General features: G+C 32.6%; 1 protein-coding gene across 10 annotated transcripts in view; it reads right to left on the bottom strand.

Moving 5' to 3' along the window:
- The window catches only part of LOC106868437 (retinoic acid receptor RXR), a 540,681-nt gene that overhangs the window by 9,396 nt on the left and 522,101 nt on the right, over positions 1-9,184 (bottom strand). The window lies entirely within an intron of this gene.

A 9,184-nucleotide genomic window follows, 5' to 3' on the forward strand; every position in this document is an offset into this window, starting at 1 on the left:
TTTTAAAAGATACTGATTTAATTCAAAATTAACAAGGCAGTGAGTAGTGTTTGAAAGTTGATTGATTAATATTTTTGATGATAGCAACAACTTATCCTATAATCAAAACAGCCCAAATGCCTAAACTACAACACAAATCTCCAACTGGTTTCAATAAATCAATTGAATATAGTTTTACAAAGCTTCATTCAGATGGACTACATTCATTTGCTTTATTAATCATTTTTATGATTGTTTTAAACTAGGGAATAATATTATTTTGAAAAGTAGGCCCTTGTCCCCTTAACTTTGAAATGTGAAATGTAAAAAAAAAACAAAAAAAAAAAAACTTTTATTTCTAAGATACGAAAACATTTTTTATGTTGCTTAGTAAATTATTGCAATCAGCAATATTAAACTTCCTAGAATAAGCATTGAATAAACAAGCCTAACTATGGAAATAACTAAATGTAGGGCAGTTGATGAAAAAAAATAATGAAAAACAGAAAAAATCTCAATTATAACTAATTCGTTTACACGGGAGATTAGCGAAGTACTTCATGAACCCAAACAGCTTGCTATAACAGGATAGTTAGTCTACTAAAAATAACTAACTATTTAGATTAACAGATTTCCTTTGGGGTTTCATTAGCAGCTACAACTAACAACCTTTATGAATACCATTCATAGAATATTTGTGTAACCAGCAGACAGAGTATCAATGACTACTTGACCAACCAACAACGTACACAGTACCACCATTGAAGCCATTCATTATGAGCTTTAATTTTCAAAATCTAAATATAACTGTTCCAATATTTTAACTTTACTTAAAACTTTGGTAGCTAAGACTATACTGAGATAGTCAAATTACTAAATGAAGAACGTTGTAAATACTCTGCTATTTATTACTGCAGATATATAAATTCTATTAATTTATTAAACAACACTTAAAAAGGAAAGACTGGTAAGTGCATATCTAATATTTAATAAAAAGACACTTTTTAAAACAATTCACCAATAATGAGCTAGTTTAATAAATATATTGAGTTTATTGCACTATATAAAGAGAGAGACTTGCAACTTCTTGTGACAGCATTTGAAAGCAAGACGTTTAAATTATACAAAACTAATATCTTATTGATATCTTACTAAGAAAAAAATTCAAACTATTTTAATTTATCAACAATGGCAAGAACTCTCTCTCTCTCTGATATGTTAAAATTGTCAAACCCATCCAATACTCAGTTGGTTTTGTAAGTTGACTAGGACAAATACCATCAAGGATATCAATAAAGCAAACTTATTCACTCTTTCAATATAATGGCGAATTATTAGCGTTGATTTCTCTATCTGTGCGTGTTGACATATACAAGAGTATGGTTGCTTTGTCATTTTCTGACACCTTATATATATACACACACACACACACAGGGTGGCCATGAAGTCATGCACCATCGTGCAATATGTGAAACTGCTAACATTCTCTTTTTTGATCTCTTTTCCCAACTGCCGATATTACTCACAACCCAATCCTCATTGGATGGAGGCAGATAATCAACAAAGCAGGGGCAAGGTGATGGTGTGGTGTGGGATTTGGCACAATCAAGTAATCAGACCATTTTATTTTGAGGGACATGCTTGGCAAGATGATGCCTCGTGTGCATTCATTTGGAAGGGGAAATCCTGTCTGGTAACAGCAGGACGGGGCTCTGCCCCATTATGCATTACAGGTTCGTGATTTTCTGTATGAACATTCTCCAGGAAAATGGACTCGAGCATCGCGGGCCAAATGAATGGGCACCACAGTCACCATGGACTTTTTCTTCTGGGGCTACATTAAATCCCTTGTGTATTCTGAACAGATTTGTGACCAAGGACATCTTCAAAGGATTGTTGAAGCATGTGAACAAGTCAACGGCATTGAAGAGCTATTTGAGAGGGTTCATCGCAATTTCAAATTCCATATGAACACTTGTTTAGAGCTACATGGCCAACATTTTGAACATTTGTAATGGATTACCTACTTCATTGCTAATAAAGCATACTTGATATCTCCCATGGTGCATGACATTGTGGCCACCCTGTGTGTATATATAAAATGGTAAAATACTAAAGTAAAGGTATGTCACCAAATGTAATAATCATTAAGAAGACACGTCAGTTTCATGCTTTTTTTTTCTTTTCTTTTGGTAGCACCAATTCAATCACATTTTGACTCTTGTAAAGCTGGCATTACATTACACATTTGAGAGAGAAAATATAATTCTCTATAAGAGCTGATCACAACTTAAGGAAAAGTTCCAAAATTTTAGCCGTTTCAAATTGTAAGTGTGATCAGCTGCACCAGCAGAGAGGAAAAGAACAGAAAGGTACAACCAGAAAATACAACTCGTGAATAATGTGTAGGCAAATGCAAGCACTAATTTAAAGGAACTGTTAAATGTAGTATCATCTCAGTTATGGTCAGTAGCCGTATCACTGGAAATAACAGTTAATCCTTCTCTGGGCTTCCTTAGATAGCAACTTGGTTTCGTGTCTTTGCAAAAGTGTCATTCAATGCAGTGAAACATAGGCATGTAACAGTTTAAAATGGCTCCTCATCTTTACTTCATAGTTATAATAACACTTGATGATTCAATAGAACAGCTAATAACTAATGATGTCACAAACTTGTGATATGATATAGTTTTGTGGTCATACAAAAGACCTGTATCCCATTAAACCAAATAGAAATGTAGTAATATAGGACAAGAGATTGTTATTGTTAAAAGTAAGAATACAATATAACCAACTGTTTGGGTGTGCCCCATATGTCATGCTTCAAGCTACATATTGAGCAAAAGTGCAATGAAACTTGTGAACTGTTTTCTATTCTAAAAAGGACAAAACTGACTATGAAGGCAGATTTCGTCAACACTATAAAGTGATTATAACAATCAGTTGTAATGTTACAAAAGTGTAGTAAGTTCACTCAAAAAATATAGACTAATATAAAATATAGATATCTGAACCTGTATTTCACTATGCCTGCTGGTTGAATCGTAAGAGCATCAGATGGTGGCTGAATGGACACAAGTTTATAACTTGCTGTACTTAAATACACTTAGCTGTAAATAGTTACCATGAGGAGGTATAAATGTTGCAAGTGGAGAAGAGAGACAAATTAATTAATAAGTTGCAGTGTTGATATCAATCTTCTCCAATTGCAAGAGAGAAATGCCTCAATACACTATAGTACTGATACTATTTGAGATAAATTTCCAATGGACAAAATTATTTTCTGGTTGTTACTATCATCATCATTATTATTTCTATTTGTATGTCTGTTCAATGCTAGCATGGGGAGTGGGGTGGAAAGGTGTTAAAAATTCAAACAGGTTGTAGAGTAGAGCAGATAGGAAGCATTTGGAGAATTCAGATTCTTTCATGCTACATATACATGCATTATACCTGGTTTAATTCATACCATAAAATATATTAAATCTGGCATTAAAACTATCCATTCTAATGTTTAATCCCAAGTCAGCCCTGATCAAGTAAACGACCATCCTCTCCATATTTATTTTCTTTGATTTTTTTTTTTTAGTCAGGAGGTAGGGGCAACTAGATGGAGGAAGGGAGAAAGGTTTCTCCTCAAACTGGAAGCTTGGCCCAGTTGGAAACTTAGCCCAAATGCTTGCAACATAGAGAAACTCCATTAAAAGCACTTAAAAGTATCAGGTGGGCAATGAGTTAGGTCTACCACCCAGAATGTAAAGAGCCAGAACAAATTCTGCAAGGTGTCCAACCCAATGTTCTTCCAGTTCAGCCAATTAACCACCTTGGTTTGGTACTGTTTTTAAATAAAATAAATCCTGAAAGGATGAACAGCAAAGCTGACCATGGCAGGATTTGGACTCAGGGAGCCAGAACAAACACTGCAAAGCATTTTTTGTCTATTGACTGCCAATTCACCTAATAACCAACCAAGTTATATCTATGCTTAGATCATCATATTGGCACGGTCAACCCGACCTTTTTTTTTTTTTTTTTATTGATGAGATGCAATTTGGTTGCTATTTGTACCAGGCTTGTATTTTCCGAAGTAGAACATCATTATTTTTAATCAAATTGTGTTAATGTAAATGCTTTAAGATATTAACTAACACCAAAAATACCGGTTTTAAATATAAGTTGTTTAAAAGAAGAGTTATATTTTGAAAAATTTGTTGCAGAAAGCTTAGAGTTAAAAGACCTAAGAAACCTTTCAAGGATGAAATGAAAATTGGTTTTGTAACTCTTACTTCATTATTGTTAGGTTAAATTAGCTAATGACAGTTTTAGAGAAAAGGATTATCCTTGCTGCTTCATGCAACAGTTAAAGAGATACAAATAAGTGAGAACTGGGAATCGATAACGAAATGAAGTATTTTGATAAATCCAAAAAGAACTATTTAGAAAATCTAACAGGCATAAGACTAAAAGTTATAGCCATCCAGAAGATAGTGTTTTCAATATATATATGTGTATATATATATATGTGTGTGTATATATATATATATATATATATATATATATATATATATATATATATCTTTTAAAAAGGCTGTCATCTTTTAAAGCTAAGTTACAGATTTTTCTGAAACGCACTACACTGAATAGCATTATTCCTTGATTCATTCAAGTGGGGGTCCCCCCCCCCAATTTATATGAAGTTTGGCTACGGCTTAAATAAACGGTCTGTGAACCCTGTAGTCAATCTCCTGTTAGATGATATACCAGACTACATTAATCTACCAGATCACTCAGTGAATTATTAACATACTAAACTAGTATGGACCACAATTATAACCTTTGAAGTAAACACACTCAATATATGAACCAACTTCATTAAAAAAAAAATTTGATTCTAAATAACTTGTAAATAGTTCAATGGGAAGCAAAAACAGAAGTGTGAGAATATCATCTAGCTACAGGTATTGAAGTTATAAACTAAATATATTGTGGTAAAAAACCATATAAAAATTAGGTTTCAGGAAAGAAACAAAAAACTTGATGTGATCGTTCCTTTTTAAAATTAGTACAAGATTAACTAATAATAATTTTTAAGAAACTACCACTACTGACTCACCCAAAATAATAAATAACTATAAAATACGGCTTATTCTTTGTTTTCTAAAATTGCTCAGAAATTCATTTACAGGTTTCAGTTATTGTATCTTTTTATAATTTTATTTGTTATAAAGAATGAATGTTTACAAATTGTTGTCCTTCCTAACACCCGTTATGTAAATTCCTGCATCATCAGAAAACCTGTTTGTTTCACTTATTACAGTTTTTGATAGAAATGTAGATCATTCTAGCTATCCTATGCCATAACTTATAACTTAAAGATTAAAAAACTTGCTGAGCCTAAGAATTCCAAATCACAAATGAAGTGGCATGAAAGTGACTAATAATAACAATAATAATCCTTTCCATTATAGGCACATGGCCTCAAATTTTGGATGAGGAGGCTAGTTGATTACATTAACCCCAGCAGTCAACTAGCACTTATTTTATCAACCCCAAAAGAACAAAAGGCAATGCTGACCTTGCCAGATGCCACTAAGCATAGGTGTGCTAATGATTATGTCAGCTTGCTGCCTTAATAATAAGTTGTAATTCAAAATGGGGGAGAGGGATTGATGGGGAATTTAGTTGCATTGTCTGTGTGTTGGTTAAAATAAGCATGTGTAAGTTAAAACGTATAATTAAAAAGGATTGTAGTGAATTCTGATCTGGAAATGATATTGAAATCCAATGATTTTAGTGGTGACCTTGAAAACAACATACACGAATGAATGCATGCATATATATATATATATATATATATGCATGCACATGCACACACACACACACACACACACCAAAATAGTTGGGCATGTTATGCACAGATATTTCAGACCAGTATCCTTATCTTAGTTGCTAAGGTCATACCACTTTAGCCAGTGAACACTCCATCCCCTTTGAGTAAGCATCTGTTGTATTTCAGTAAAGTTCTTAGTATTTTGAAGCAAACTCTTTATTAAATCAATGCAAACATATTGTTCTCATTTTGTTGTTCCTGTCTGGGGTATCCTATCAGTTATCCTCCTACTTGTGATGTCACTTGCTCATTTTGCTTGAACCAGAGTATATGTTGCTGAAGTAGCACAGGTATTGATTGAATTCACAGCCACAAGCCAAACCACTACACTTAAACACTTGACATTTAATCAACACATATTCAGTATCTTATTGTCCTAGAGAACAATTAAGTAATGGAAATACATAGGTTTAAATCTAACTTCTGATAATGAGAAGAATTTACATGACTGGTAGTAGGAAGGACTGTGTGTATGTATATATGCAGCAATGTTTACATTCCAGGTCTTCACATGAAAGTTTTTTCCCTGAAAATTGTAAAATTTGTTGACATACCATGTCCATGAAAACAGATAAAGGTTAGCGGAAGATGTATCATCATTTAAAGTTCATTCTCCATTTGTCTGTTTTGGCATGGTTTCCATGGCTGGATGCCTTTCCTAATGCCAACCACTATAAAGTGTACTGGGTGCTTTTATGTGGTACTGGCATGGGTGCTTTTACACAGTACCAGCACTAACAAGCCTGCAAGGCTAGGGTCTCTTGGCTGAGAGAGGGATGTAGAAGACATGTTCATGTGCATGGATAGTCACAATTTTACTTAGCTTGATGTGTCTTCTCAAGCACAGCAAACTGCCGAAAGTGGTTGTAAAACAATACCTCAGTATATATCTGTCAAACCCAGTGAAAAACATATAAAATGAACATACATGCATGTTAAAGCTTCTAAATTTTATCACTTAATTGTTTGACAAGGCAATTGGATAGAGAATACATATGTCAGGTACAAGCAGAAAGAGCAACATCATAAATAGGGGAATGAGTAAGAGAGTATTCCTGGAATGGACAACAGAATAAGAATTATCACCCCTCTGTGGTTTTAATAAAGGGTTCAGCTTAAAGCATCAAGAACATTACTGAATGTTCTTGAAGAATACAGGAGAGTAGGGTGTTGCAATGGCCAAAACATTGTGACTATAACAATCAAGATGAGGACAAAATGTGTTTGTAAGACACACAAATGTACACAAAATAAAATAGTTGATAAAGGATAATCATGTATAAATAGAAGTTATGAACAAAATATGTGTAACTAGATGTTGCTAGAATATGATAGTATATATTGTATTTTGAAGAAAATATTATCAATGTTTTAACATCCATTTTTCATGCTGGTATGAAGTTCACTCCAGTCACATAGTTATGAGTTCCTTGCCACTGTGCAGCATCTTAGGCAAGTCTTTTTTAACCATACATAACCGTAAATCAAACCATAACATTTTGGGGTGAACATTGAATCCATTGCCCAGTTTTTAACATCAACAGCTAGCTTTAGAATACTTTTAACAGAGTTTTAAGCATTTGGATGAAGTTTCTGGTCTGAGGAAGACTTGATATTCTGTAATACACTACATTAATCATGTTTTCTTCTTCCACCTCTCTCAAGGGTCTTGGAGACCCTGCAAAAGGTCAGAAGCTCTGATGTTCCCCTTCTGACTAAAGCAATTACATGTCTGCTTTACAGCTTATGACTCATCTTGATTCTTTATAATTCACCTGTGGGTCCTTGAAATCAAATCTCAACCACAATGATAATCAAAATTAAATCTGTTACATCACAAAATTTTAAACATAACTGAGTATCTTGAAAATTCTAATCATAATTTCAGCTAGGTTATTAAGTGTGGAGAAGGAAAATGAAAGACAATGCCAACTTTTACTTTTGACAAACCTTGTACAATGTCATGTTTCCTGGACAACTTAGCTATCAGATTATAAATATAGTAATTATGTCAGCTTCAGGCTAGTACAACAAAATTACTAGGTCAAATATAAATCTGTTGTCCATTAGCTAAAAATGTAAGAATGGATGGATGTTTAAAATTCAACAATTACTGTTATCTTCATTATACAGCAAGACATAATATCATCATAAGTAAATAGTTACTATTTTGTATATTTGTTGATCAAAGATAATTTCAAGCTCTCACCTAAACTTCTCAACTTTCATGACACTAATAAAACCTGAAATAAAACAGGTTTAACCCAATATCTTTAAATCTTTTAAGATTTAAAACATTTTAAGCATACCCATGATTGCTCTATCATTACATGAAACAACCAGAAATGTCTATTCCTCTTACTTCACAGTAAAGTGATTGTCAATATACAAGTAGTGATTCAATAATTGCTGACAGACTCCATACCAATATTTAAATTTCAGAACAATACAACCTTGGTTAGTATAGAAATAACTGGTGTAAAAAAAAAACATAAAAGGGCATTTTATTAAAATGTCTTATTTTTTTTAATTAGTCGCAATTGTTAAAAATTAAATTTTCATACAAACACACTCTCATACAGAAAACAGTTTTTAAAATATTGAAACACATCAACCAGAGAAGAAGCTGTTTGTTTAAATTGCCAACATAAGCAAGCAGGTATTATTAAACCAGTGAAATTAAGATGATCAAGAATACAAAATACTGCCACCATCTATTTACAATGTATACAAATTCATCAGTAACTTTTAAATCAAACAAATTGTTAATAAGAATCTAATTGCTATTTACACAGTATAAAATAGATAAATATGTTTTGCTGGACTAATTTCACTTTACAAAAATAAAATCTGTCAAGGAGGAGGGCAGTAATTTTCAATAAGAACTGACATGGACCATGACAACCTACCTAACCCATGCCAACATGGAAAGCAGACATAAAATGATGATGATTATAATGAAAGTTACATATATTACTGATATTATTCTTTGCTAAAATATCATACTAAATGTTTTTGAAATTCTTTGTTATTTTCTATGCAAATTCATTTCTTTTACCTGACACCCTTATTTTGATGCTTCTTTCGCATACAAACACTAACATGGAGTTAAATTATTGCACTTAGTATAGCAAACATATTCCACTAATCAAATCATTCTTATTTTTATTTCACAATACAGTATGTATGGTGAGAAGATCTTTGTCATTAACACATATAGATGTTATACTGAAGATAGTGAATTTACTATATAGTGTCTTAGCCTCAACTATCAGATATTATTGTAAGACATATTGTGTGTGTATGTATGTATAT

Source organism: Octopus bimaculoides, chromosome 1 (genome assembly GCF_001194135.2).
Source record: "Octopus bimaculoides isolate UCB-OBI-ISO-001 chromosome 1, ASM119413v2, whole genome shotgun sequence".
NCBI classification, from domain to species: domain Eukaryota; kingdom Metazoa; phylum Mollusca; class Cephalopoda; order Octopoda; family Octopodidae; genus Octopus; species Octopus bimaculoides.